At 37.6% G+C, this 24,208-nt stretch overlaps 1 protein-coding gene across 4 annotated transcripts in view; it reads right to left on the reverse strand.

The window, feature by feature from the left end:
• CNTN5 (contactin 5) overlaps nucleotides 1-23,670 on the reverse strand; it is a 695,706-nt gene extending 672,036 nt beyond the window's left edge. The window contains exons 1-2 of one of the 4 annotated variants that reach the window (XM_080592024.1): nucleotides 23,304-23,670; nucleotides 22,342-22,439 (exon numbers count right to left, since the gene is read on the reverse strand). The gene's annotated coding sequence lies outside the window, so the exon portion shown is untranslated. The other 3 variants (XM_080592025.1, XM_080592023.1, XM_080592026.1) reach the window with 3 other exon arrangements.
• Nucleotides 23,671-24,208: the final 538 nt, after the last annotated feature.

Consider the following 24,208-nt stretch of genomic DNA (forward strand, 5'->3'; position numbering starts at 1 on the left):
TCCTCCCTCTTTCTCCCTCTCTCTCTCCCTCCCCCTCTCTCCACCACCCTCCTGTCTTTGATGCAAGGGGAGGGTAACAGGGACTGCTTAGAAACATCGGGCTATGTATTTGGGAGAGAAAATATGAAAATATTACTACTTGTAGATGACTATTATTGTCTGGTATATATAAAGATACTACTTTAAATGACAAAACTTAAATATGGGCAAAGAAGAAACTTCCTTCACATGTTTTGTTACAATGTTAAAAGAGAAACAGAAGAGAATGAACTCACAGTATTTTATCAAGAAAAATAAACTAATTTATTAATTCCTAGGTGTGTATATATTTCTTGATTTCAGCATTCTCCACTGGTAAACTCGCAGAACTATTTATCTGTTAAAATTAAGTTTTGTTAAATATTTGTACATATGATCATTTTAATAAATGTGATATGTTACCTGATTGTCTCTTTTCCTCATCTTAAAGCAAAATAATGAACATGCATTATAAAGCGAACATTTTGAAAGACATTATTTTTCAGTCTAAACCTCTCAGTAATTAAAAAGCCATTGGTACATAATGGAGTTACTGAAAATAGCTGATTATTATGTAACAAATGAAAAGAAGTATTTGAGTATAAGCAACTTCATGCTCCCTCATTTATAAAAGAAGTTGATATCCTAAAAGACTTCAAAGTTTTAGTACTACCATTTGAGAAATGTTATGCTTACTTCTTAGTCAACAAAGCAAAATAATAAGAAACTGCTCAAATCCTTTATTGTGATGCAAAATATTTTCAAGAAACAGTAACTTTTCAGTTCAAAGTCTCAGAAAACAGAATTCTTATTTATAGTCTTTGAAGAAATGTTGGAGAGATGTTCTAAAGTTGAAAAACTAATGTCCAGTGACCAACACTATACTAGAGTCAATATCATTATGATATTCTGAATCAAGTAACCACATTTGTGGAAGATTTAATCAGGATGTCATCTCAGACACTGAGTTAGGGCTTTGGCCAAATATCAGACCCTTAGGCATAATTCTGCAATTCAGCTCATCTAGCTAAATATATTTGACTTCAACAGAAATTATATACAGGGAATCTCAGAATCTGGTCTTTCTTGTAGTTTAGGTTATTTTCCATTCAATCTGTGAACCAGTATAAACAGTCTGACATCTTAGGAAGTACAGTCCGTAGCTGTGCATTGACTGTAAAAACCTTTGGGCAAAATGAGACTGGAAGAGTTATTCTGAAAATGACTTTACATGCATGATTTTATTATGCTTCTGAATTATAGATATTGCAGCTAATTCCTGTCATTCATGAGCCTGATATTGTAATAAAAAATTGAGTATATTTTATGTATATGTATATGAAAACACTATGGGCACATATATGTATACACACGCTTATGCAAAATGAGTAGACACCTGTACAGAACTTCCTAAGTACATCTTTTTAAAATCTAAATCTAAAATTGGAACTACAATGCTGATTTAGTTAGCTCTATTGCATATTACATGAAAATTGGGAACCAAGAGTTGTTATTTGAATATTTGAAGGTGCTGTTTTCTTTTCCTTAGCTTTTTAGTTTACATTAAAGTCATAAACCATTGTATCGTTATGAATGAAAACTAATAATAATAATAATAAAAGTTTAAAAATGTTTTCTCTTTATTTGGTAAAACGTGAAATCTTTCACATGCCTTGTGTTTGCTTATGGGTGTACCTCCTCTGCAAACATCTGAAAACACGTAAGATTTCAATTAGTAAGATTTGCTGTATTGAAGTATTCACCTGAAAATATCAAATACAATAGGACAGAAAAAAATGAAAAGGTTTGTTTTTTTTTTTAATAGGTCATTTTTCAAATAATTTAGCTCTATAGAGGCAACACAGAAATCTGGGTAATAAAATTTCACAACAAATATAGTGCACAACATACTGAAAAGGTTTGCCACCTTTAAAAAAACATTCTCTTCTTTTGTCAAACACATCTCTGCTGCTTTTGAGAAAATGGATGTATATAGTAACCACTGCACTGCCTCAACAAACAAAGCAACACTCAACATGAATTCATGAATAGTAAGCAGCATTAGTGCCAACACTCACAATGAAGCACATGCTAACATTAAGCATCTGGATTTAAAGCCTAATGAATTCACTGGGAGTCTTTCCACTGAGTTCAGTGACCTTTGGATCAAGGCCACGGTGTCTGAGTGTGCTTCTCACTAGCCTTTGCATCAGGCCTGATTGTGAGAGCAAGAGATGTGACTGCACCTGCATTTGAACATGCCCAGCTAGGACTCAGTAGTACAAACATGAGATTGAATTTCTGTAGTTACTGGAAATTTGAAGGATGGATAACAGTCATAAGCAGTAAGCCTAAGGGTCATGTGCTCTCCTAACTCCAACAGCGAGTATTTGGTAGACTCCATCTCTCTTTGGCCTGTGTAATGTGTTCCTTCTTCCCATGCTACAGACCTTCCAGAGTAACAGAGGAAATTTTACAAAATTGTCTGAAGTTAACAAAATCCTTTATTGGAGACTACAAGAAATGGCACCAAAATTATTGAAAATTAATTATTGTGATCTTAGAGCAAAGAATCCCATGTTTTAACTGTCAGTGAAACTTCCTTGGAAACAAGGATAAAGAAGAAGAGACTGTGCAATGATTAATCTCTGCAGGGAGATTAATATAATTTATTGCCTATCACTAGCAGACTAAAGCAGTGAGAAATGAAAAGCAAACTAAAACCACGGGCGGCAGCTCCCCCCAGACCCCCTGCTCCTGCGTGGGCTCCTCTCCACGGGCTGCAGCTCCGGCCCGGGGCCTGCTCCTGCGGGGGCTCTCCATGGGCCGCAGCCTCCTCCAGGCCACATCCACCTGCTCCACCGGGGGCTCCTCCACGGGCTGCAGCGTGGAGATCTGCTCCGTGTGGGACCCATGGGCTGCAGGGGGACAGCCTGCTCCACCAGGGGCCTCTCCACGGGCCGCAGGGGAACTTGTGCTGCGTGCCTGGAGCACCTCCTGCCCTCCTGCTGCACTCACCTTGGGGGCTGCAGGGCTGCTTCTCTCTCAGCTCTCACCCCTCTCTCCCAGCTGCTGTAGCACAGCAGATTTCCCCTTCCTTCAATCTCCTCTCCCAGAGGCCCACCCAGCGTCGCTCATGGCTCAGCTCAGGCCAGCAGTGGGTCCTTTTTGGAGCAGGTTGGAGCTGGCTCTGATCTGACCTGGGGCAGCTGCTGGGCTCTGCTCAGAGGCCACCCCTGCGGCCCCCCCACTACCAAACCCTTGCCACATAAACACAATACTGAAAACTAGAAAGGACTACATTCATTTGCAAATTATATGTGACAAAACTGACACAGTAATTCACTGTATTTGGCTAGGTATAACATTATTTGGTTAAGTAAATGTTGGCCAGATCCTTGTTAGCTTAACTGACCTATCTTTTCTTCAGTATGTTCCTATCTGTACTTTTAGAAATAAAATTTATATGAAGATCATGTGCTAGAACATGGCTTCTCCTCTCATGCCATTGGTTAAGTGAACTACTGCAATAAATATGTAATGAATTAATTATTCATTTATTTATTTATTTATTTATTTATTTATTTTCAGAAATGCATTGCTTTATGTTGTCTCAGAAAATCCTGTTGAAAACGTAAAGCGGAAAGACATCTATCTGCCTCTGAAGGAAGACAAAGGGAACCACTGGTAGCTTAAGTTTTCTGAAAGCCAGTCCACTTACATATGGGATCTGAATTTGTTTTTTGGAACCTAGCTATACACTCTAACCAGCTGTCTTTAGATTTTCCAGAATTTTCATTTTCTTTGGTAAAGGAATACCAATTAAAATCAATTAAATATACGTGCTTCCCAGTTCCTCCTCCTACAACTTAGCTTAATGCTACTATCTTTCTTTATAACAAATTGATGTTATGACTTTGTTTGCTTTCCTTTCCTCATCACAATAAATGCAAACGTTGTGGTGCTGTGTCCCGTTAATTACCTAGACACTGGGGTGATGAACCTCAAAGCTAAAGCTACAGTTTAGAAACTACCTACCCAGCACAGGAACATATGCAAAGAAACCTCCTGTCAGTCCTCAGGCCTCTTCCTTTTTCCCACACCTCTCTGGCAGCATCTTTATTTACTCAGGGGAGAGTCTGGAAGAAATTTGGCTAAAAATACAGTATCGCCACCTACTTTTTTTCCCTGTTCATGTTCATCCCCCCTGCCCTATTTCACTACTCACATTAAGATTGCTGATAGAGTTAGCCTGAAGAGAAAGTCTTTAACCTTGATTCAAGTGTAAGGCTGATAACATTTTTCCTCCCACCCTGAAAGATAATTTCAGTCAGTTCTGAGCAAAAGTCTAAAGGGAACATTGTCACACTGATACAAAGAAAGACTCGAGCATCCAACTCAAACAGTACCTAGTGAAGAACACAGTGAGTGTACTTCATCTTTAAAATTTTCATTTTTTGCTACTGTTACACCTGTTGAACATCTTTTTCTTTAATCCAAAAGTGGAAGTTTTTATTTATAATCCAATTCAGTTACTGTGGAATCAGTGTATACAGTGTATAGAGAATGTACCCAGCACCTCATAAAAATAATGTAGCATCCAGCAAGATGTGTTTTTTTTTGTTTTTTTTTTTTGTTTTTTTAATGTCAATCCAACTTTTGGCAGCGTTTCCACTGATTTACAGGATTTTATTTTATTTTATTTTTTTTTCACATACAGCTATGGCAGAGAATGCTAAATTACAGTGTTTGCAAATTAAATAGAAAACCTAAAGAACACTCATCTTCTGTTGAAACCTTCTTGTGCATGTAGAAATAAAGATTTACATGCATTTGTACGTGGTAGAAATGACTGGGCAGAGGATTACTTCCTTAAATGAATTTTAAAGCCTTCAGACACCCACATTTCTAATTGTTTTAGTACAAATGCTTCATAGATAATACACAGTTTAATTGTTTCTAGAACACCTGCTTCATAATACTTAATCTTGACTTTAGAAAATTAATTAAAAAATATTAAATACATAATACTCCATCATTCTGTGTAATGCAACATTTAGTGCTAAAGAGCAGCTATTGAATGACACTTCTGGTGAATGGAGCCAGAATGTCTGGTCATTAGATGATAGCAGCAATATTTTAGGTAGTAAACAGATGTCAAAGGAATTCATCAATACAAATAAAAATTTGCTTAACCATATCTAAACCCAATCTTTTAAAGCATTGGTAATTTAATTATGCTTTCCATACACAAAGAACGAACTTACTTTTTTTTTTTTTTTTTTTTTTCACTCAGGGTGACCTTTGGTTTAGATTACTACAACAACAAAACAAGAAATGGATGAAAACAAGGATTCAGGAACGTTGTCAAAACCAGCACAGTTCCTCCTTGCCTCTGCCTGTGGGCTGCAGAACCTTCCCATAACACATTGGCCACCATCTTCTGAAACAGCAGTACACAGAAAGCAATATTACTATGATGATATCCAGTATAAACATACACAATCCATTTCCCTGTTGATAGTGTTAATAAATTGTGAAGTTTGGATGGAATGAACTAGCATAAATCTACAACTGAAGAAACATGGTAGTTTAACATTGATGGGCAGCTAAGGACCAGTGTGCTGCTCCCTCACTCCTCTTCTTAGCAGAAAAGGGAGAAAAAAATATGCTGAAAAAACAAACAAACAACAAAAAAAACCTCCTGGGCTGAGATAAGGACAGGGAGATCACTCACCAACAGACTCAACATAAGAGATCATACTGTAAGTTACTGGCTTTTTATAACAGACCAGTTTTAACTTAGCCTTTCACAGAACACAGGAGGGCTTTTCCCTTGATCCCCCAATATTCTCAATGTGTTTAGTCAGAAACTTGCCAAAGAGAATGATACATCTCTCTCCCCCCCCCCCCCCCCCCACACACCTTCTTGTTTTTCTTCTCCTCTCTGGATTCACTTGGTATTTCATAGCCTAATAATAGGCTGACCTACTTCTTTCCATTTAACACACTTTTAATAGTTTCAGCATTTATAGTCAAATAAGTCTTGATGTCATGTCTATCAGAGTCATTTTTCATCAATGTAAAATTCTCTTTGGCTTTTCTGTAATTATACTTCTACCTTCTTCTTGTCTTCAACTCTATTTAAACACTACCTGCATCATCGAGATCATAATTTATATTTGCTCTAACATTGCTAAGCAAGATAATGTATACGTTGTCAATTTGAATTTCCATGTGTAGTTTGTGTTTATTGTTTAATTCTGAACAAATTGCCCACTGTGTAAGGGAGACAGACTGTCACTAAAAGGGAATGCTTCTGACTAGTTTTCTAGTTATGACTGTGCTACCTATACTTGTATTTTACAAAAGTATTTAGGCAGTCTGGCAAGGGACTAAGTGATCTTCCAGAGGCTAATTCATTAGAGGACAGAGCTGCAGTTTTTCATCTTTTGCTATTCGTTCTAAAGTGAATGTATCGGGAACTGAAGATAAACTTGATCAAACAGGGTGAGACCATAGAGTCTGAAGGTTCAGAATGGAGTATTTGGATCCTCTGCTGGCTGTTTCATTATTGTATATTTAGCAGATGCAGTCCTGGCAGCAGAACTGAGAACTCCTTCCTGGCAATTCAATCATTAGCAACACTGAAACTTCTTCTAGCATATGCCCTGGCTCCAGCCCACAGCAAACATCTAACTCCTTTCTCCATGATAAAGGAGCATAAACTATGCTATGCCAAGGTACCCATGTGTTTGCAACCCTCCTCTGGCTCCTTATGAAACTGAACCCAAAACTCAGGCTTGGGGAACATCTCTAAACAGAGGGATATTGCAGACATGAACTCATCCTCTTGCATTTTAACAGACTGGTATTATACATTTATTTTAAAAAGATAACTCTTTGAAGAAGCAATTCAGTGACATCCATTGTGAGTGACTGGGTCAGCTTCTGAAACCTTGCAGTTTGGCATCTCCCCTGTGGGATATAGGCCTTGTCCCTGTCATCATTGTTTGCCTTTGGCATGCTCTAGGCATCTGCATGCTGAATGTACAGGCTTTAATTGGCTTCTTGCTGGTGCCTAACTCTCCTCCTAGCCTGCACAGCCAGCCTAAGTGCTAGGAAAGGTTTCGAGATTCTATCCTGGTATCTGAAAGTGCTGATAGTAATACATGATACCTTTAATTATCTCATTAATTGCTCCATTCCTCCATAGGTTCAGATTCCAGTGTTGGTAATATACAGCACGCTAGGAAAAAGAATAAAATGATGCCCAGTGTGCTACTTCATCATACTTATAGTATGTAGTAATAATTCTCTGAATTTTCAATTTCATTTCTAATGTTCACCTATACTTTCACTTCGAGCAAATACTTAAAAACTAGCCACAAGGTTTGTTTGTTTTTGTATTTCTCTTTCTTTTTCTTTTTACTTTATGTTGATTTCTGAAATGACCATGATAGAAGGGTGAAGGAAGCGTTAACTAAACCAGCAATCACATTTCAATGACTGTGTCTGCAGCCAACATCTGGCACTCTGGTAGTGACTGAGGCTTGCATAGCTTTTCATATTCCCAGAAGCTTTTTGAATATTAAGAACTGATGTTTTGACACATTCTCTTTCTCCTGCAGCTGGGTCCAGACTTGCTGACATTTGCAAAATGGACAAAGTGCCCGCAGTTTTCACATGTGCTGTGTGCATTGTAATTACTATAGTTACTCTGCAAGGCTCTTGTTGATATGTAGAAGTTGGCTTTACCTACTCAGAGCCAGTGGCCTATACACAATGATTCAAAAAATTCCACAGCACAGATTACCAAATTCATTGTTGCATATAGGTGAATACACGTGTGTGTGTGTAAATACAACCCTTCCTTGCCCTGCAGAGATGTGGAGGCTGTGTAGCTGATACTGTGAAGCAGGAAATCCAATTATACCTAACTTAGCATGCATAACTAAAAATGTTATTATTGGTCATAAAATTATCAAGCCCTTTTAAAAATCAAATCTATGAACTACGTGTGTATATTCCTCAGGCTGACTTCACGCTGTGTGAGGAAGTGCTCCCTTTAATTTGTTTTAACTTTGCATGCATTATGCAGGCCTCATTTCAGTGTGAGAGAAGGCTGAGGTAAAGTGAACGATTTCCATTGTAAAGTGCCCGTGAATTTGAGCTCAGGCAAACTTCTGCCACTTCAGTGACAGGTCAGCTTTCACATACATTATATGGCATTTCCCAAGTCAAAGCACAACAACAACATCTGTTTTCCAAATGTGTCCTGAAATGAAATGTCACCATTTTGATGAACAGCGTCTGTAGCAGAACAGCGTGTTTGACCAAATGGCAATATACCACTGTTTACCCCCCAAAATGAGTATAATAACATAAAATGACACTAAACAGTGAAATTCCATGCTATTAAGAAAGAAAAAAAAAATCCCCATTAGAGCCAACAGCAAACCACATTATCTTTTTAAAACCTTGAACATCTACAGATTCATCATCTTGATAAATAAGGTAGATGAGAGTTAACAAAGATCATCACTATTTACTGTGCAGTGAATTCATCTTATAAAACTTCAGTTCTATGGGGAAAATTCACTCACAGCCTCATGGCAGGAGGACTCTACACTGGTTTCGATGGCATGTGGAGTCTGCCCAAAGCTCTGGGATTTCTTCTGCCTGTGGCTGAAGAAGTATTTTGTGTCCATTAAAATCCATTTTTTTCCCATCAAATTCAGCACCTTGGCAATACGAGCCCAGACATGACTTACTTCAGCTTTTCCAGAAATATCCCCTGAACATTAACTTTCATAAATGTATTTAGGATGCAAGTCCTTGAGGATTTGTGTGCAAACTAGTTTATTTGTATTTGGAGAGTGGAAAAATGTTATATTTGTGACTTTCCCTGTGCTGCTGGTAAACTAGACAAGCTTAATGGTGCAGTAAAAAACATATTAATCAAAAGTTCAAGTCAGATTTTTATACACTGGTAGCAGAGGTTATAAGTAACACAAACGCAAACAAAATCCCAATTGAGATTGAGTGTTTGCAAACTGACTGCTTTCTAGCTGCTCAGCCTCCCATACTGGGGACAGTAAGATGTATCTCAGCAATCACAGGTGACAGTTACAGTTCACAGTCTTTCGAATTTAACTTACCATTCCAGAAGAAGGAAAAAAAAAAAAAAAAAAAGGCGTTCCCTGTGCACTCATACATACATTTGAAATTACTGTTTAGGATACACATATATTAGACTTGGCCATCTTGGGTACTTAAAGATCATTTTCTCCCCTCCTTGATTCACACCTCATCTAGTACAGGCTCTGCAAATTGCCCAAATGCTGTGAATTGCTCTTCCAAAAGATGGGCACCTTATCTGTTACAAAGAGCTGTTACTTTTTTTTTCTTAGTCAGACATGAACATTAAACATCATAAAAGAAATCTGCTTATTCTGAAAGCTCATGTTTTTTATTACCTTGGCAACAAAATGATCTGTTGAAATTGCTTTTTGCTGCTAATTTTAGGGGGTTCTGTGTCACAGAAAAATTCATGAAGAGCAGCTGAATAGGTAACTATCCCCTTTCCCTATATTTGCATCAGTTTTTACAGAGGGGAGAATGGACATATTGTGACAATGAAGTCCCTGGTTGTCCAGAAACAGTGGTAGTTAATATACAAACTGGATTAAATTTTTCAGATAAATTTTTCAGTTTTGTGACAATCACTAATAAAATCCCAGTTGGGAATAGAATTTTATTTTAAATACATCCAGAGAATATTATGAATTTGGAGAAGAAATCTAATCAGAAACAAACAAAATATTTGAACAAAATCATTTTTTTCATAAATCTTTGTATCTTAATTAACAAGTAAGTATCAAATGCTGCCAGTAAAGCTTGATGTAAATTGAAAAATCAAATCATTTCATATGAAAGGTGAAGTAACACCTTCCTCCTCCCCCCCCCTTTTATTTTTTTTATTTTTTTGCAGATGATTGTGACATTTGGTTGATTGTTTCCAATGGCCAAAATAAAAATAGAGACAGTTACACATTCGTCTAATGTTTCTCTGCTGTCATACCGGTGCGTCTCACTGACAGGTGAAAAGCCTCCCACCTCAGCACAAGGAGGAGATGGAACCTGTTCCCACACACCAGTGCCCAGAGAAAGCCTCCCATCATTCAAAAGCACACTTCCAGGAAACTTCTCCTGCTCAAACGGCAAGTGACTTGCAGCACGATCTTTAAAATGTTGAAGGCAGCAGACTATACTGAAATATGTGGATGAAGTTTGGTATTTCTCCGGAAGAAAACTACACACAAATGGCACAGCAGGGTTCCAAAGTAATCATTACACAGTGTTTTCTGTACCAAGCACAATGATACAGGTATTTTATAAATACCTCTAAACCTTCAAATTCAGTATGAAATATGAAAATTAGGCAAGGCTCTCTCCTTAGTGTGATTGTGATTAATAAAAAAGTTGCAGTGAAAATCTTCCCTAAGTTACAGCTCAGAAGCCTCAATGTGGGCTGCAGTAGTACAACTACTTCATCGAAGTGGACACAGCAGGTGAACCCCGTGGACATTTTTCTGAGCGCTACACTAGCCAGAAAATAATATTACTTGTCAGCCTCACACAGCAGTGGATGCATCATCATCTAGTCTCCAGGAAAATGAATAAATAAATAAATGAAATAAATGGGCAAGGGATTTTGTGAATGTTTTATGCTGTTGGTAGTGAACCACATTTGACAGAATCAAACAGCTAGTTTAAACGTATTTTATGAGATATTTAATATTCTTGTGATATTTGGGAAAAAAAATACTAATGGAAGTGTTTGTTTTTATATGACATAAACCATAAGGTTTTTGAGGTTAGAGGGTATGTTTCCAAATGTTTCAGATAAAAATGCAAAATAGCTGTAATTCTGAAAGTACCATTCCATATCATTAAGTAAAGTTTAGGTGCAATATATATCTTTCTGTTCTTAACTACTTGCCTAGGACTTCACCTAAGATTAACTTTATTGCTTTTAAGGCTGTTGAAGTGTAGGTTCAGTTTAAGTTCATGTATGAAGCTGCACACATGTACGTGTGTGTGTTTCTTGAAGCAAAATTTACAGTCACTGCTGTTCCAGCACACCCCACACAGCCCACAGAACAGACAAAGCTTCTTTCTCTTTTCCAGATAATCAATATTTATGATAAAATGCCAACAAATTTGACGAAGAGGTGTATATTTGAGTTGTGCTCTCTCTGAATATACAAAGAAAAGAGAAGTCACAGCTGAGATTTAAATGTGTGTGAGACGTTATGTCCTACAGGACCTGAGATGGAGATTTAACTAATATTAGCCATTGCACTGCATTGAACTGCTTTCTATCAGCTCCCCCTCCTGTCTGATTTTTTTTACCATATCTTTTCTGAAATCTTCTATATTTTCATGCTCTCATTTTCAGTTCCTCTGAGACCTTCTTCTGCATCCATCTCCTGCAGCCCTTGATGGTAAGATGCAGTTTGGGGAGCCTACCCTTGCTCATATCTTAGTTTCTTAACCAGATTGTAGCTGTAACCTGGCACCCAGCAAGAATTGATTGGTCACTCAGATCCAAACATTAAATATTTAAAGTGGCACCACACCATTCATAAAGTGGAACATAAAGTGTTTGTTTACTCTCTGCTAATTATTTTAGTCAAAGCAGGCAGACTCAACTGTCTGCATTATTAATTAAACCTCTAAAAATGAGCTGAGGACAGGAAATGTTCTTCTCTGCTGGTAATAGTGCTAAAGAATAAGTAATAACTCTCATTAGCCATATGATAGCATGAATATTTTTTTTCCCCAAACTGGACCAATACAAAGCAAAACAAATCATATTAGTTCATATTTCCAAATTGTTTGGAAAGAAGCTTACTAGTCATGAAAGTTCAGATGCTAGCCATCTTTAGGAGTATGTCCAGTGTTACTAATTTAGTACTGCTTGAGGCTATGACAAGTATCTGTGGAGCTAAGTGGCAAAGCCTCATGGTCTCTAAAATAACGTGCTTTAAAACAGATTAGTTTGAAGGTTATCTTGAAGGAAAATAGGCTTCCCCCACAAGTCATGGAATAGCAATATATAGGAATCTACATAAAACTTTAATCAGTGATCTATTTCTTTACAATTATATTTCCTAATGGGAACATCTTATAAATACTCATATAAATACTCATCACTTGGCTGTGTGATCAGGAACACTGTACAGTGATGGAAACCACAATAAAAATTCACATGCATATATATATATATAAATTAAAAATAAAAAAATCAGTAGTTTCATTGCATAACCTGAAGCAATGCAGAATTCCTGAGCTGGGATTTTCAACTCAAACCTGAGACTCTGCACCATTGTATCAAAAGTTTCATATGGTGGTTGAGTGCTGATTTGCAGTTTAGGACCAAAACTACTCAAAATTCTCCCTTTTATTAGACACAGGGGGACAGATCGAAAGGGAATGAAGAAACTAGTTATAGCATGCAAAGAGGTGGGATAGATGCAAGCATACATGTCTGTGAACTGCAACTTTTGAGTGTTACAGAATATAAAGCCTACAACTCTGCTGTGAGTCTCCACAGGACTCTGGAGCCTAATTATAAAGCTGTATGAAAAAGTTCTGCTTGTCAGCAGAGCCAGCAGGGGAAAAAAATCCACATTTTTGCACATTCACAGAAGAATAAAATATTTAGGCAGAAAATCATCATTGCTGCAGATGGACACTTACAGAACAAAAATGGGTAATTTTTGTGCAGCTCTGCTTGTTGCTAGCATAGCCAGAATCCATTTTTTAGCAGATTTAAAATCCAGCCTAGAATTCCTCAGTCACCGTCACTAGCAAAATACGCATCATAGGGTGGTAGTGGTTGAAGGTCACAGGTAAATTCAAGGTGGAGGAGCCATCCTAAAATGAGCAGGGAGGACTCACCAAATTTAGTGTTGCTGTACTTCCTTTTGCCCACATGGAATTTGGCTCTGGATGGTTTCCAGTCCTTTTGAGTAAGGACTAGCCAAAAAAGCCTGATCACAGTTACAACAAGGTAGTATGTAAGAATACAGCATCTCCAAGTAATGAGGAAAGAGAACTAGAAGCAGCACAGGAGATGTGCGCAAACTGGGAAAGAATGCACCAGCTGCAAATGGACTTCATCTGATGGCTTCTGTTGTATTTAAGGACACACTCATTAAATGCATGCTCTGTGTGAGAAAAAAAAAAAAAAAGCCTATAAAAGAGCTACTTTATACACAGAGTATGTTATAAGGATTACTAAGGTATTTTTAGGAGAAATATAACCTGACAGGATGGCAGGTACAGCTCTGATTCCCAATGGTGTTCAGGTGACAGCTTCTATTTAGTGTATCCAAAAAACTCAATCACCTGGATCAGTGTTCTGTGTATGTGCATCCCTCCATATCCCCAATATTGCTGATATGCAGGTGCAAGTCTGTGACAGAAAAGAGGAGTAACTTATGTTGATTTTCCTCTTCTTTCACCCACTTAGTATTGAGTAGAGAAAGGGGGATACATCACTACATGGCGCCTATTTTTTCTGTACTACCCAACCTCTGTTTGCAGCCTCTCAGTGGAGAACCCGGCCCTTAAGCTGCAGTGACCTGTGCTTTCAACTTGGGATAAGTGTTTTTCTCTTAAGCTTGTTAAATGCAGTGTGAATTGTATGTGAAAGTGCTTTTTTCTTATTTCTCTTTTCTTTCTTTTTCCTCTGCATTGCCTAATTTGGCAGTCCTTGGAGTGCTAGAGAGCCTCTTTAATGTGCATCTGACTTTGCTATATTAACAAAATACATCTATTTGTTGCCTTCATACGTGGCAATGAGAGTGATGAAGGGCTATGTTCTCAATACTTCCCTCATCTCCTTCTTCTTAGTCTGACATTGCAATAAAATCTGAATTACAGAAATGACAAATCAAGCATACAGATTAAGAGAACTAATTTCAGGCCAGCCAACTGGTGGAAAAATCTCAGGTGATGAGGAAATCAAAGGAAAATAGCAATAAAATAGACATTACAGGGAAAAAAAACAACACTAAAGTTAAAAAATGAAATCCAATCAGATTTTTATATACTGGTAACTAACATATTCCAAACAAGAAGTAATACAAAGCAATAAAAATCTCCTGTGGTATGACCTTCTGTCCATAGTCTGACAAAATGTCTATTGACTGAGTTGTTGGAATGTTTCCTTAAAAAAAGGAAAAACATTTCTTTCTATGTCTGTGAGGTGTCTTAAAAATCGGTAGTATTGCATATAGAACTTCATGTGCAGTGTGTTTGATCCTGGAAGCTGTATTTGTTTGATACTTTTTTTTTTCTTTTCAAGTTAATTGGTGTTTTGTTTTTTTTTTTCTTAACCACTTCAAAGGATAAGGTTAGGCCCAGTGAAAGATAAACTTCTGTATTTTTATTTACTCGATATCTGCCACCTCATCAGAATATATTGACAACATCAGTAATAACAAAAGTCCAGAATTACTGCCTTACATATAGCTGTTTACAGTCTGTTTCTTCCACTGACAAAATATTCTAGATCTTATTATACCACCTACAGGTAGTTTTTAGAGAAATGCTTGGGATCCACTAAGCTGCTTAGTTACACTGGTGTAGATTGCAAAAAGCAAGTGTCCTTGTCACTTTTTTGGAGAGGTTTCTCATAAATTACATTCTTTAAAACAGCGTTTCACAAGAACAGTGCTATCTTTTCTGAAATCTTAGATAAGATATTAAAGCAGCACAGTTTGTTGAAACAGACAATATTTTCATTGTATTACTCAACTGACCATATCTTCTCATATATCAGCTTTTATTTTATACAGAATGTCACGTTGAACACGTATAATCATTTTCTGTTGAAATAAAATAACAAAACACTGATACTTTTTTCTCTCACGCTTGATACAACAGATACAGGTCCTATAATTGTATAGGAATCATAAACGCATACTTAAACATCTTATTTTTGTAAGCTTTGAAATAAATCCTCTGCAAATTTCTTTACATTCCTTTATTAATTGCCCTTATGGATAAAGTCATGCTGTTTCAAAACAAGTATTTTGTAAAGATTGATAGGTAAGGAATCTTAAACATATTTAATGAAAACTTGCAAAGATAACAGAAATTTTGAACAGGTAACTTCTGGAGGTAGATGACCTTTCTAAGGTTATAATCATTAATACTCCTGGGTGCTGAATGCTTCTCAACTTGCTTGACATTTCTTGTTAATTTTCCAGAAAAAAAAAAGGGGGGGGGGGCTTATTGCAGGACTTGATCAATCAGTCTAACTGTCTTGCTTCTACTTTTCAGAAAATATGCTAGAATTTATTCCAAATTCAACTAAATTATTCTACGTTGATGCTACGTATTTTCTCTTGTTGTTGATTAATACACCCCTTATACAAACACCCTCCTGCTACCTGATGCCTTCAGTAATGTCTCAATTTGTTGCTGATGACATTCAAATTTCCTCCAGAGATGCTTTGTGAAGTCACAAACAGAGGATTATGCCCATCAGAGAATGACTCACGACACAGAGTGATTGATAAGGCAAATAAATACTTAGGTGTTAGCAATCAGTCAGTTGTGATATGCAAGGGGGGAAACAAGACTGCAGACATTTCAGCTATATATCATGTTTTCTAAATTATCTCTTTGTGTGCCAATGGTCCTCTTAATAAATTATCCTGCCTCGTTATCTGATGTGGTCTATGTTTTCAATTATGCCTTTTCTCAAAACCGTGTAACAGTCAGTCTTTCTCAGCCTGAAGCTATTTCAATGTCCAACCTTCATCTCCCAAAGTCTAGATAGAAGAAATACTACACAACTGTTTTTGAGTTAAGAAGCTGTGCACACACTCATCAAATAGATGTTATGACATCAGAAAAGTCAAGACTTTATTCCCAGATTCCCCGAGCTGAGTTTTATGTAAGCAATAATACATGACACTGCATATGTTACAGTGGAGAAGAACATTTTGAGCATGTAGCGAAGCATGAGACTGAAAAATCAAGCAATTGTATCATCTCAGATGTGCCGAAGTTAAAAAAAAAAAAAAAATCAAAAAAACTTGGCCTTTGCACAGCAGTGAGTAAAGTCTTTGGTTTCTCTATACTTATTTTTCGGATTGACAAAAACAAATGCAATGTTTTAATAAGGAGAACTTACCTTCTAATAGAATCTAATACAAAAAGCCAAATACTTGTTTTTAACAAAGTTTGTTCTGCATGAAATTTTGGAAAGCTGAAGAATGAATAATTTAGAAAAGCAGTTTTAAGTATGCATCTCAGAAGTAATTGTTGTGGACTGCTGGTACAATGAACTCAGGCAAATGTTCAAGACATTTTATAGCATGTGTATGTGATCAGTGCACATCATAATGTTGCAGATCATATCTTCCCCCCCCCCCCCGGTCTGGGAGGTGATCTTGAAGTCTGAACATGACCATGGTTGCAGGGCTGTGAGACACAGGTGTATTCCCTTAGATGTAAGCTTTTAAAATGTCACAAATAATCACAAAAAGGGAAGAGCTCTTGAGTTAAGCCATACGTTATTTGATTCAGGGACCATTTTGTGTTTACAGCTCCTAGTACAATGCAATCTTGATTTATGATTATAGTACCTAGTTGCTATGATGATGATAATGATAAGGCTTATAATAGAGTCAGAGGACATTGCTAATAAAACAACACATCTTCTATGGCAATCAGAATTCTGATATAAATGTTATTTAGTATGGACTTCTGATGTGAATTAGACATTTGTGTCATCTGCATTTTAAACTGGCTTCTGCATTTTTGTAAATATATGTACCTACTACTATATGTTATGCCTAGAATTTATATATGCAGTCAGTGAACTGTACATCAAAGTAACTTAAATAGTAGGTTCAGAACTATGCCTGAATTTTTTCAGCTTTGAAAGTATATATTTGCAACCTTAGAGACAACGTTTGATATCATTAATTTGGTCCAGAAAGGAGGCTGTATAAGTGTAATATTCCAAGCAGCAAATGCTTGAGCAAAAGAAAATAGTAAGCACAGAAAAGCAAACAAACTGACCAAACAACTAACCAAATGAAAAAAACAAACAAAAAAAAAACTAAGCAGATTTTTAATCTGTGTCTATGTCCAGAAGTTCAAATGCTTGTCTGGAAAACAACCACATCTTTGTGTGCTAGGCATACTGAAATTCCTATATAGCAACAAGATCAGGCTCAGTAAATTTTCAGTATTTTCATCCATTCCAGAAACTGTTCAAGTGCTCCCACCAAAGACATTGCAAGAAAGAATGACAAAATGTAAAAGTAAATGAATAATCCTGATTGAATCACAATAATGCAAATATGACAAAGCTGATTGACTCTGTCAGACCAGTGCTGAATGCCAGAAAAGTTTTCCAGCATGTTCAGAATCTTTTTTTTTTTTTTTTTTGTGACTAAAATACTTCACTTTTGGAAAATGTTCTCTATGACAAACATCTCAAAAGAAGAGGTGAAATATATATTTGTTGACTCATTTTCATGTGGTTTTGTTCACTAAGTTTCAGGTCTGTGTGGAGACTGACAAATAATTGAGTGAGACTAGATAGCATGACAGAATATGGAGTATGATAATGGGCATAACTGGTTGTCTTTTAGAAAATATAACACGTGTGCTCAAAAAAGCAACAGTTAATCATTTTGTCAAAAAGTAAATTTCTGTAAAGCTCCTTGCCTTACTCAGCTTTGAAAGCATATTTTGGGGGCAGGTTATTGCAACGTATCTTCTGGATATGTCCGTTTTAACCATAAAGTCTTTTTCATTCGCCTGCCCATCTGTGTAGCTACTACTCTTGGTTGAATGCATTGGTGTAATAGGCTGTTAGTAACCAGAAACGTTACATTCACAGGGCAATCCCTGTCCATCACATACTTAATGAAGACTATAAAAAAAATAAAAATAAAATGGGGTTCATGAATTCTTGCAAATTGTAGTAACTCAGTAAGAGAAGATGCTTAAAAGACTGAGCTGATAATATGTCTACATCAATTAGAAAACTGTACATTTAGTCTTCACCAAAATGATTTACAGGCTAGGATCCCACTGAATACATAGTAAATCTTAAACTTCTAGCTATTAAATATTCAGTGTTTCTCACTCACAAGGAGGCTGAAGTCCTCCTTTCTGTATGTTGAATGGAAAGTTGTTATCCTTTACCCCTCTCAGCAACCTTCAATATTTGCCTGCTTTTAGCTTCAGCAACAGATGGTTCTCCAAAGATACCATCACAGTTTAACATCATTTACAATAGAACCTTTAAGAGCATCCTGAAAAAGGAAACTCCCAGAAGATGTTTCTGATGGATGGAAAGAGTATGATGTGTTCTCTATTTCCAGGTATGGGAATGGAGAAGTTATCAATTTTTCCAGAGACTGACATGTAAGTTTAGTCCTAAAGATGTAAAGAGGTGAACTATGATGTTGGTAACTACTACATGAAAGCATGAATAACCCCATAATTCTGACAGTTCATGCCTTTGTAAGCTTACGAGCTAGTCTGAGTGGATGACTACACAGAATAATTATGGGCATGCGTGATTAAAGAACATCAGCTGTAACATGGATGGTAATACTAATGTTTTATTATATTCCCAGCATACAGATTCCACAATTGTATTCCCTTGTTTTACATCCACTTGCAACACCTAAAACTTGATTTGCAGCTTTTATAGAGTACAGTGAAAAATCATTCTGAACTCCCTTTTAGGAAGCAGTATGTAAGCAAAGATCACATTTTCTTATGATTCATACAATTAAGGATACTTTCATAAATCACCCAAGAAATTCATTATAAAAACAAACAGATTACATTTCCTTCCGCTAACCAGAAAATGTTATTGTTGCTTCCATTCCAGCTTGCAAAGACACAGCATCATTACTCCAATATACACTGTGTGTGTATAAACACATACAGATATACATACATATGCACACATTATGAGTTTATGGTTTTGAAATCTTAAATTTAAGTAGAATCAGAATCTATTCATCTTACCAAGTTCTAACAATTTCATAATTTTTTAAAAGGCACTAGCCTCTAATGTAGTGTTATTGATCAAGATTGCTCAGAAGATAAAACTCTGTAGGGACTCCATCACTTCCAGACAGAGTATTTTCCCCTTGTATAGTGCTAAGGAGTTGATAATCAAGGGTGTAACTGACCCCAAAGAAAAACAAAAAGCATCAGAAAAGGTATGTGCAGAAGGAGGAAGAAAAACTTTGTGAAACACCTGCCAATATAATATTAACAAACAAATGTCTATTTGACATTTTCTCTCAGGAATTAAAGCCACAGTATAGACTGTGTGGTAGATTTCAGTTTAGTATTTTAGAGTATGAGAAATTGTTCAAATGATTGAGGTGGTCCTGAAACTGAGAGAAAGTGCAAAGCACAAGCTGATAGCAGGTGCATATGGACGGAGTGGATCAAGAGTGGTGAATTATACAATGAATTCAGAGGAACCAAAGGAACCATTCAGGTTACATGCATAGAGACCAAATCATTCAAACACAGAGACAACAAACAACAACAACAAAACAAACAAACAAAAAAGCCAACCAAAAAAAAATATTTTTTTTTTGCAATGTCACTGAACCAACCACCTCAACTAACTCAGTGCCCTTTGGCATGTACATTTTATATAGCTTCCTATGATGCCTTTAGTGAAGACTTGCATTAATTACTTAAAATCAATATTCATATCATTAACCTAGTCAGAAAACTTCCAGTGCTCTGAATCAGTTCAGTGGAACAGATTTTTCTATACTGCTAGCAAACCAGATTTATTCTTTTTGAACGTGCCAGCTTCATAACAAGCAAAAAAAAAAAAGAAAAATGAATCTCAGACTGTCACTTAAAGCATCATACTTTTAACCTCCTCCTTTCGTCCATAGCTCCTTACCTTTACTGACACCCTCTGGTCCCTATCTCTAAGTCAGTTTTGAATTCATTCCAGCACTCCTTCCAAAATTTACTTTCCAAATCAATATTGTGTGGAGCACAGAACTGGACATTTTCTGAAACCCCCATAAATCATATCACTGATTCGCCAGTAGTCTACCATGTCAGCAACTTATTCAGGGGACTCAAGCAAATTTGCCAGTCATGACCTTCCTGTATTGAATCTGTGCTGACAGTCCTCTAAGTTATTCATTTCTTAAAGTTGCCCTTTATTATTTCCTAACAGCTGAGTTTTTAATCATCCTCTTTACCTTATTTGCTAGGTTATTTTTCCTCAAGATCTGTTTTCAAACTTCTTTTCCAACAAGTTCTTCAGCCAGTCAGAATTTTTTTTTTTATTTCCTAATTTCATTCTTATTACATCTGGCCTTGTTATAAAACTAAATTAACATTCCTTAAGATTTTAACCCAAAATTAAAAATATAACCTTCAGCTTCATATTGAACAACAAAATTGCAATCTAGAGATCTCTACTTTACAGACTATTTGTAGCTGTCTTCACACTTTTATGTCACACACCGCTAGTTCTCACTTTTTGTATTGGCATTTGTTCTGTAAGCGTATGAAACAGAAGTACTGCATGCTGAATAGTTCACTTTTTAAACTAGTTAGCTGTTATCATCTTCCTGAACATTTAACACTTCAACCTCCTCTTATATATGTATTTGTTGCCTTCTAAGACTTTGTCTTCTTAACCACTTTTCTTAATAGATAGTTAGAGGCATATTGCCACAGAGGGCCACTGTACATGAAATATTATTTAATTACTAGAGTTCATGTCTCAGTTTTCTGTCTTCCTTTTAGTATGCCTCACACTGGAAAGTAAGCTTCTTCCCAAGTTGCACGATACTGAAATCTATCTATATGTATGTTTCTCTTTTTGTACTCGAAACTTTGCAGATAAATGCTACACTTGTTAAAGAAATTTTATGAAAATGATATATTTACAAATTCTGATAGATAATTTGATAGTATTTTAAAGTAATGGCCCATTTATTCCTAATTCTTTTGGTGTTCACTGTAATAATATTAATCATTATTAACTGATTTAGCATAATATTGATTACATAAAGTACTTCTGAAGGAGTTCTACTGTAACTCAGAAATAATTGATTGCAGTTTTATTAAACAGAAAATGTCATCCAAATTTTAATTGTCGGGAATTCCCCTTAGCTTTTGGCTTACAGTCACCATGTAATTTCTTTGTAGTTTCAAACTTCAGGGTCTGATCCAATGCCTACCAAAGACTATGGGAATGCTGTACTCCTGTACAAGATTATGGCATCAGGTCCTTCACTGAAAACAACATTGAAAACGTGTCATTCAAGGAAAGTACTATCTTAAAAAAATAAAAAAAAAATGAGAACAAACTTTGCTAAAATGTTAAATTTCTTAAAGGCTAGAAAACACACATAGAAAACTTTAGTTCTAGTAGTCACATTACACTATCTTGTGTTTCTTATGTTTTATGAAGTTTCGGTGCTCAGCAGGAATGAAACTAAACATCTGAGCGAGTACAGATAGAGTAAGGGATGGTGATTTTTTTTCTGAGATAAACATAGAAGCATAGTTTCATACTCCATGATACAGGAATAACTCTCAGTTCATCTAGCTAGCTCATAGACATTTCAAATAGTCTTATCTACTGTCCTCACCTCAGAAAGGAAAAATCAGCGCATCTTTATGTAATTCCATCTCCTCTGCCTGTCAGCAAAGGAGAACAGTTCTGGCACTGCACTTTTCTAATTAAGGAGATAATTGTTTATCCCAAAGCCAAGTACCATCCTGAACTTCACAACACAACTTCTAGTGCTTCACCATAAACTCAGTATGCTAGATTATTTTGCTTCACCCTCAAGCATTTGCTTGGTAGTTCTTCTAAACATTAAAAAATTAGCACATTAAGGTAGGCATTCTTTCTCCAGAGTACGTATTTGTTCGAAGAGCCTTACATCTCTCTTCACAACTCATTCACTGCAGTAGTTTGCTAGCTACTTAAACGACAGGAAGCATATAACAGATCACAGTAATTTCTGCTTCAACTTTTCTGCTCAATTATGACAACAATTTCAATGCAAGATTCAAAACAAAAACCAAAACACATAAACCCTGCAGTAGAAGCCCAAAAATGGGATCTCTCACCATTGCTGGCTTCACAACAGACTGCTCACAGAGATGCCGCGTTGGATATTTCAACAAATAATCTACACACACTCAAAAGTCTAACCAGGGAAATCAGTGCCTGGCTGGGGGAATGGCAAAGACACTTACCGCTGCTGTGGCACCGTCTCTCTCTCGCCCTGACTCTCAGTCTCTCTCTCCCATCCTCCTGACAGCCTCAAATATAGCAGTCCCTTATGCTGTTCAGCCTGTGGGGAGCAGAGGATTGCGGAGTTGGTTTTTTTTTTTTTTTCCTGCAATTTTTTTTTTTTTTAAACCATCCAGAGGTAGTTCTCCAGACCCGACCGCCTCTCCTCGCCTCGCTCACTGATGAAGAGACCCAGGTGAAGGCATTCGCGGCAGCAGCTCCCGTGAGCCCCTCCCGGCCCCGCCGTGCCCCCTCCCCGGCGGGGGGGGGGGACCAAGGCACCTCCCCCTGCCGATCCCGGGGGGGCGGCGGGGGCTGTACCCGCCCCCGGCCGGACGTGTGTGTGTGTATATGTGTGTGTCCGTGCGTGTGTGTGATGTGTGTGGTTATCTGTGTGCCATCTCACACCGCCGCCTGCGGCTCGCCCCTACCCCTAAGCGCACGCGGACCCCCCCCCCCCCTTCCCTCCTTCTCCCTCTCCTCGCTACCTTCCTCCTCGATTTTCTCCCCGTCCCCACTCCTCTGACCCAGAGCGTGAAGCAAGAGGGCGACCTGGCGAGCGCTCTCCCCTGATCTGCTGCCCGCCCCTATAACCCAAGCCACCAGCTTTCCCCAGAAAACCACTTTCTCCCCCATCCCCTCCTTGCCACCCCCTTCCAGATAGATAGATAGATAGATTTTTAAAAATTATTATTATTTTTTATTTTTTCTGAAACGTTTTTTATTTCCCTCCAGCGTGGACGACCCTCCCTACCCTCCACCCTGCTGCCGGCTCCCGTTCTCCCCCTTCACACCGCGGCTGCGGTAACTGGAAAAACACCGGGGCAGCAGGCGGGGGGTCGGCAGCTGCAGCGCCGCGGCTCCGGCAGCCCCTTCTCGCCTTCCCTCCCCGTTTCCCTTCATCCCCCCGCTGTTAATTGCAGACCCCTTCGACCGAGCGCAGCGCAGCGCCCCGCCTCGCCGCCGCTCCGCGCCGCTGCGCGCCCCCTTCGCCGCTCCGCGAGTTGGGCTCTCGCTTCCTCGGCCGCTTCGTGCCCATCCCTACACGTAGTGCGCGCTCCCACTCCGTGCCTTTAATGGCTACCCTCAGGATTTAACCCCCCTCCTTTCTCCCCCCCCCCCCCCTTTTTTTTTTTCCCTTTGGCAACGACAACTTTCTGCTTTAACTTAATGCTTCTCTGCCCTCCTATACATTTTTTCCTTGCTCTTTTTTCCCACCCCTTCGGCAAGTAATGAGGTCTTTTTTTTTTTTTTTTTTTAACGTATGCATTAAGTGAGTAACTGTTGTTCAGTTCCCATTCTCCGAGATTTTTCTCTGCTTCAATGACTCCATGTCGTTGGTTAATGCTTTCTAGACCTTTGTGGTGTACAAATATATGTGTGTATGCATTTTTTTCTACTAATTTGTATTTATTTTTCATATTTTTTTATTTGTGTATTTGTTTCTTATAAATCATTCTTCGTTTGTTTTAGATGCATGAGGAAGAGGAATTTTTCAATTTAGGAATTTGCTGTGGGTTCTTACACAACTCCAGTCTTAAATCTTGGCAATACTAATATAAGTTTTTCTCCTTGTGTCTTTTGCTTGTCTTTCATATTGACGCCTCTAGCAAGATAAGTTATCAGTGATGAGTGACACAGTTTTGTGATCTTGTACGCTGTATGGAGGTCTGTTAGAGGATTTACAATTCAACGTCATGTTGAATGAATTTTGTCTACTAATATCAGTGAGGATGAGTTGGGGAAAAAAAAAAGGACTTTCAATTCCCCCCCCCCCCTTTTTTTTTAATTTTAAAATTGTAAATCTGCTTCTTCATTACTTGCTACCGC

This window comes from Anser brachyrhynchus (genome assembly GCF_964034855.1).
Source record: "Anser brachyrhynchus genome assembly, chromosome: 1".
NCBI lineage: Eukaryota > Metazoa > Chordata > Aves > Anseriformes > Anatidae > Anser > Anser brachyrhynchus.